This window comes from Idiotropiscis lumnitzeri, unplaced genomic scaffold (genome assembly GCF_059441095.1).
Source record: "Idiotropiscis lumnitzeri isolate Australia: NSW breed Sydney's pygmy pipehorse unplaced genomic scaffold, RoL_Ilum_1.0 HiC_scaffold_52, whole genome shotgun sequence".
NCBI classification, from domain to species: domain Eukaryota; kingdom Metazoa; phylum Chordata; class Actinopteri; order Syngnathiformes; family Syngnathidae; genus Idiotropiscis; species Idiotropiscis lumnitzeri.
This window is the reverse complement of record NW_028283590.1, coordinates 349,921-357,147: the sequence shown is the minus strand read 5'-3', so window position 1 is coordinate 357,147 and position 7,227 is coordinate 349,921. Positions and strand designations below refer to the sequence as shown.

Below are 7,227 nucleotides of genomic sequence, written 5' to 3'. Positions count from 1 at the left end.
AAAACAATCAACGCCAATTCTCTTGAAAGGCGGATCGTCAGGTAGCACTCTTCTGATGACTCTAGCAGCTCGAGGTATCCAAAACTGTTGATGCAGATTAGCCATCATGTGGTTCCTTCCAGCGTGAGCTGTAATCTCATGAATGTATCTCAGGACTAGCTTTGTGTTATGTGAATCCTTGGCAAGATGGCTTGCTGTTTTGCTGTTTCAGGCATGGCTGCGTGGCTCAACTGTCCACCAACCCTCATGACACCATCTTGAAGTACTATATTGAACTTGTAAAGTGGGCTACTTTTCTTCACCCTTTTTTGTTTTTCAAATATGGCTAAATCTTTTTTGAAACTTCGCCTTTGACAGTATTTCACAAGTTCTCTTTCTGCTTTATCCAAGTCGTCGCAGGTCAAATACTTTCCTTTGACAGTTCTCTTGAATAAATTCATCTTGCCTTCTTCACCTAATGTGATTAACTCCTTTCTATTTTCCTTTACTCTGTCAGTAAGTCTTTCAGCTTTAGAAACCAGGCTACGGCCTGCTTCAATGCTGTCCAAGACGAATAATGGTTCATCCACTGGCCCAGAGAATCTTTGGGCTTCAGTGACTGAATTACATGCACTTGAGTCACTCATTTGACCTCCAGGTCATTAATTGGTAATTTGAAGTGGTTTTTGTGTTTAACTAAATTCCTGGACACTGCCTGATTTTTTTCAGAGCTGTACAACCACTAGAAAGGGTGGTTCCCACAATGTGAGTTTTGCTCAGGTGGCCCAACAATGTCAAAAAAAACAAGTAGGGGTGTGTGTGTGTGTTTGTATAAGCTACATGTTGGGGACCAACATCGGACAGCACACCCACTGTAGGGGACCAAAATTTTTGTGGGGACCAAAAATCTGGGCCCCACAAAAAAGAGCATTGAATTCAGTGATAAGAAGCTCAGGGGGAGGTCCTGTCAAAGTTTCAGGGCTTCCCAGGAAGGTCACAAAAACAAGACGAGTGTGCTAGAAATGTGTGTGCGGAAAAATTACTCAGGATCGCTGTCTAGTGGTCGGTCCCGGTACTGCACTTACGCACACTTCACACACTCGGCTGGTCTGCGCATGTGCAGGACAGTCTGCTTTTTGTCAGGCAGCCACCCTCCCCTCCCCCACAGCCCAACCCGAAAAATTGAGATGTTAGTTAAGTATTTATTCCTATTATTGAGTGAGATTACATATTTTTACTTGGCAGCTGGCACAACAGCTAAGCTTGGAGCACAGTTATTGGAAAATAAAATAAATAAACAGTAACAACAATAACGATTGTTAATATTGTTATACTTTATAGCGTAACCTATTTATACAAATTTTCTGTATGCAATTTCAAGTGCAACTAATATAGTTGTGCATATAGATAGCCACCAAACTCCATACATTAGATAAAAATAAGAGCCACGATGTTAACCAATTAACAGTTCAAGAAAAAAGCAGACATCCAAGAACTTGCTTTGTTACTTTTGCGTGGCCAGAACTACAAACCCCAAAGCAGAGCAAACCCAAAACATCAGAGAAAGTACAATACTTTTGTCAAGGAGTGGTGCTGCTGCTTTGCGATCGCTGCCACCATAGTGAACGCACTCCCACATTCGTGCACACGCACACATGCCACACACCTGTTTTCCACGTCCTGTCAGTCCACTCCGTCGGTCCGCATTTATTTCGTTGGTCAGCCATCACGGTTGGGTGCGCACTAGATCGCTGTTAAACCATCTTCTACGCCACAGTCCTCGTGTTCAACAAACATTTCTCCCGAATTCGCCTACCATGCACAACTCTCCACTTTCAAACCGAGCGCCGCTGTTACTTCCGGGTTTTTAGCGCCAAGCACTTGACGCTAGCGTGTGACGTCATGGCGAAATACTAGGTTTTAAAATAAAAATTTTCTTTTTTTTGTACAGTCTAAGTGCATGGGGTTATGATAGATCGAATGAGTATACCTTTATGTACTCACTAACATTTATGTTGATCATAAAATGTTGTTTTGATGAAGAAAACTGTTATTTTTTAGAATCAATTGGCTTAGGGCACTTGGGCAAACTACGGCCCGGGGGCCACTTGTGGCCCGTTAAACGTTTCAATCCAGCCCCCCAAACTTGAAAAAAATTAAATGAATAAGCCTTGTTAATGGTTTATTTTCTAAATACTGTGGTTTTTCAAAGACATATATATTGTTGGAATGCTTTTGTTCACTTTCGTTTAAAATTAAATGTATTTTAGGACTCATTGTGCCCCCCCCCCCCTCCCAATCAAAAAGTTTGCCCATCCCTGGCATAGTGGATGGGCCGAGGAGTTTAAAAGGCACACATCATGCATTTTTCAGTCAGTTTTAGCCAGGGCTTGGTATGGGGAAGACCAGCTGGTTTACATGTAATCATTAAATTTTCCCAAGTTTTATTTAAGTTAATTGGACAAAACAAAAAAACGCAATATTCTTCTGCCAGAGAGTATGTAATATTCTTCTGCCATTTTATTGTAGAGGGCCATTTTGAGCCCCTAACAATATTATTCAACCAAGAGATCATGAGTCGTCGCCCACTTACTTTCTGAAGTCAGCTGGGATGTCACGGCTGTGACCCTCGTGAGGATAAAGTGGTTCAGATGGAAAAGTAGGACTAAGGGCTTTTTCTCAGGTTTCCATGCGCAAATCCATGTATATTAGGTTAATTGGAGACTCTAAATTCTCTACTCATCAAATGACATTCGTGACCCTGATGGATAGATAAAATAGATTATTAATCTGCCATGGGAAGTCCAAGGTGTCTGGTAGAAAGAAATGCATTCATACACTCATTACACAGTCAACCAAGCAAAGACACAAAGCCTAGGGCAGGGGCGGGCAAACTTTTTGATTGGAGGACCACAATGGGTTCTAAAATATGACAGAGGGGCCGGACCAGGAGCAGATGGATGGAGTGTTTTGGAAACCTCACCTCATCTGAGAAAAAAAATACATTTAATTTTATATGAAAGTGAATAAAAGCATTCCAACAATAATATTTGTCTTTGAAAACCACAGTGTTTAGAAAATAAAACATTAACAAGGTTTATTCATTAAATTTTTTTCAAGTTCGGCGGCCCGGATTAAAACTTTTAACGGGCCGCATGTGGCCCCGGGCCGTAGTTTGCCCTCGCCTGGCCTAGGGCATAAACACATACATGTAATATCCAATCCGCTTATTCTCACAAGGATAGCGTGCTGGAGCCTACCCAGCTGTCAACGGGCAGTAGGCGGGGCACACCCTGAAGTGGTTGCCAGCCAATCGCAGGGCACGCAAAGACGAACAACCATCTGCGCTCAAACTCACTCACAAATGCAACCTCCACACAGGAAAGCTGGGTCCCGGGATCGAACCCTGCACCTTGGGACTGCGAGCCGGATGTCCTAACCAGTCTTAACTCATTAAATACCAGCCATTTTCACTGGAGCAACCCACTCAATCCCAGAGTTTTCCTGGGTTTTGACTAATATTGCAAGGCCCACAGAATATTGTATTCTAATGCTATATAGACATGGAGCACACCCGAAGAAAGATGAGACTCTCTTCTTTCAACAGAAAAAAAATGTTTGTTCCTATCTTTTTCCATTCTTGAACAATCGGCATTTGAAAATAGCTAAATTTCATGAAAACTCCAATCCCTGGGGAAAAAACTGAGAAAATGAGCTTTTTGTAAACTGATGCATTTTGACCATAATTTGAACTTTGACACTATTATTTATGGCTTTTATGACACCTCTAACATCTAAATAATGCATGCCTTCTATAAAATAAAAAAAAGCACAAAAAATATGTTTTTGATAAAATAAATTTATTTGCACATAACACTAAACGACTGAACTGTTGAACTATGTACAAAAATGAAATACATCAGTGTCATACATACTTTTTTTTTGTGTGATATAAAATAAAACAGTTGCCTTGATGCAAGGGCACACAACATAGTTCACACCACATTCTTGTTTCACTCCGTTTGCCTTTGCGCAAACAGACCCGACACTTTCATTGTGGTCTGGCTTTGCTGGTCCGTGGAAAATAGGCGAGCTTGTGTTTGTCCACTGGGGTTTGTGTGAAAATAATTGTCTGGGAAGTGATTGCTGGCATCCGCGATGTGCTGCAGAAGCTCATCCGTGAGAAACAGCTGCAGGAAATCAGCTGGCTCCTCAGACTCCAAATGGGCAGCGGCATTCAGTGGTCCAGGGGTTGCTGTAAAGTCGATTTTCCTCGGTTGCCATCCAGTGTGACGCCATCCGGAACCACTGCTTCCTGATGCACAACCTGTAAATTACAGAAATATAAACAATTGGAAATATATATTTATTGCTGCATTTTATTGCTGGCGTGTGAAGTTTCATATTATAATTTACCTTTCTTTACACCAACAAGACGAGGAGGAACTTTCTTGCCGCGGGATGCACAATCTGTGAATTTTAGAAAGTATGCATGATTACCACACCATTCAGTATTGTTGTTTCCTCGTCGGGGAGGAGATACGCTCGCGTCTAACTGCACATTTATGCGACATTTTCTGCCCGCAAGATGCATGATATGTACAATAAAAGCACGAGGGGTAAAACCACATGTTCAATGGTAACTTGCGAGCGCTTACCTCCTCGTTCGGGGGGATCTGGTGAGGACTCTCAGCTGCTTTGGCTATTGTCCGAAGGCAGGCGATGCAGGCCGCAAGGCACGCGCACCCTCTTTAGACGCCTGTTTGTTGAGACGACGACGAAGCGTCATCCTCTCAACCAAAGCGTCTCCATCGCCTTGATGCTTTTAGGAAGCTTTTTTTTTTACAAAAAAGCATTCCTCGATCGTCATTTGCTTGGAGGATTTCATTGCTAACGCTACTAATGCGACTGCTGCTAGTGCTGCCGATGCTGCTGCTACCCACGCTGCTCTCCACACTTATAAGTCTACCCCAGGATCCCGCCCCCCATTTGTACCTCTGGCGCAGATTCAAGGCGGATCTTTTGCACCTCTGCCCCCTGCTGGGTGATTTTTACATGATTCACAATGCGGACAAGGCTGATTCTCAGTCAGAGGTTGCATCAGACCCTTATGTACACTATGACGTAAAAAAGACAGGAAACGAATATAAACATATAGATGTCTTCAGGTACCGACTCTTTATGTACATGTGAAGTTTTGGATTTTTAGCAGCATGTGCATGAGAGTTATTAAGCATTTTGTCCATTGCGGCGAAGGAAATCTTAAGTGAAAACTTTGAAGCCCCGCCCCCGTCATATAGTATTTCGGAAACAAAAGATTTTAGCCCCAGTGTTTGTCCCAGGTCTTAAGATGCTACAGACAGAATTTTAAGGCAATCAGATGAAGCCTTTAGGATCAGGGTGCAAAAGAATGACCCCTGTAAACATGCAAAAAAGGGCAAAAGTCGGACTTTCAAAAATTCATAACTCACTTCCTGTTCATATTAGACGTTAAAATATCAAATTTTTCGCCATGCCCGATGAGACTGCCAAGTTTGGTGAGTTTTTGTGCATGTTTCGGGGGTCAAAAATGCGATCGAACAATCGGAAAAATAATAATAATAATAATTTCAACAAAAACAATAGCGACTTCGCAGCGGTCGCTGCTCAGGCCCTAATAATAATAATAATAATAATAATAAAAGTAATAATATTTTCTACAAAAACATTAGGGACCTCGCAGCCGTCGCAGCTCGGGCCCTAATAACAATTTCTACAAAAACAATAGCGACTTCGCAGCGGTCGCTGCTCAGGCCCTAATAATAATAATAATAATAATAATAAAAGTAATAATAATTTCCACAAAAACAATGGGGACCTCGTAGCGGTTGCTGCTCGGGCCCTAATAATAATTTCTACATAAACAATAGGGACCTCGCCGCGGTCGCTGCTCGGGCCCCAATAATAATTTCTACACAAAGTCCATTGTGGTGACCCGCCCCTTTTAAGTAAATTCAAAATGGCCGACTTCCTGTAAAACCTAGCTCATTGCTCCAAGAGACTTTTTTGTAGGTCTTGGTCTTATACATACAGTGAACCCTCGCTACTTCGCGGTTCACCTTTCGCGGGTTCAGTGCTTCGCGGGTATAAAAAATATTCGGGGGCATTGTAGTTTCGCCGAGCGGCACGACGGGCGCTGGAGCGGTTAGACGGCCGGCGTGCGCCGAAGAAGAGCGTGGGCGAAGAGGAGAGTGGACGAAGAAGAGCACGTTCCCCCGGACACGATCGGTGGCGACGTTTCGCGCGGTTCGGACCGTACCAGGGCTCCGGCCGGCGTGCGTGGCAGTTAAGCCGTAGAGGAGCACCGTCCCCGGGCACGGGCGGTGCCAAGCGGCCCCTAAGTTTAACCGAATGGAAGCTCTGGAGGAGGAGGGCATGCTCGCGTCACAGTAAGCCGAAGAGGAGCACCTTCCCCGGGCACGGGCGGTTCCAAGCGGCCCCTAAGTTTAACCAAATGGAAGCTCCGGAGGAGGAGGGCATGCTCGCGTCACAGTAAGCCGAAGAGGAGCACCTTTGCCGGGCACGGGCGGTTCCAAGCGGCCCCTAAGTTTAACCGAATGGAAGCTCCGGAGGAGGCGGGCATGCTCGCGTCACAGTAAGCCGAAGAGGAGCACCTTCCCCGGGCACGGGCGGTGCCAAGCGGCCCCTAAGTTTAACCGAATGGAAGCTCCGGGGGAGGAGGGCGGGCGTGTGTCACAGTTAAGCCGAATTGGAACACCTCTTCCGCCCGGGCACGAACGGAGCGCGAAGCTGTCAGTTATGAATGAATAAATGAATAAATAAATAAATAAATAAAGAATGCCACCTTTCATTTCACAGGGAACACCGGACGGCGTACCAGCAGGTAAAAGTCGGAGTAATTAAATAAATACAAAAAGAATGGCTGGGGAATAAAAAAATAATACGTTTTAATAATAATTTGTTTTTTTTGTTATAACATGAATTTCACTCTCTCTCTCTCCCCGTATATATATATACATATATATATATATATATATATACATATATATATATATATATATACATATATATATATATATATATATATACAGATATATATATATATATATATATATATATATATATATATATATATTTATTATATATATATATATATATTTATTATATATATTGTATTTTCTTTTAAGCATTTTTGAAGGTGCGCCGCTACTTCGCGGATTTTCAGTTTCCGCGGGTGGTCTCGGTCCC

The 7,227-nt window shown here is 43.2% G+C and overlaps 1 long non-coding RNA gene across 1 annotated transcript; it reads right to left on the bottom strand.

Moving 5' to 3' along the window:
- Nucleotides 1-3,820: 3,820 nt before the first annotated feature.
- Nucleotides 3,821-4,443, bottom strand: LOC148315706 (uncharacterized). Its single transcript, XR_015840669.1, has 2 exons — nucleotides 4,396-4,443; nucleotides 3,821-4,306 (listed from the first exon to the last, which is right to left on the bottom strand). It is a non-coding gene; the product is annotated as an uncharacterized LOC148315706 (long non-coding RNA).
- Between the last annotated feature and the right edge of the window lie 2,784 nt (nucleotides 4,444-7,227).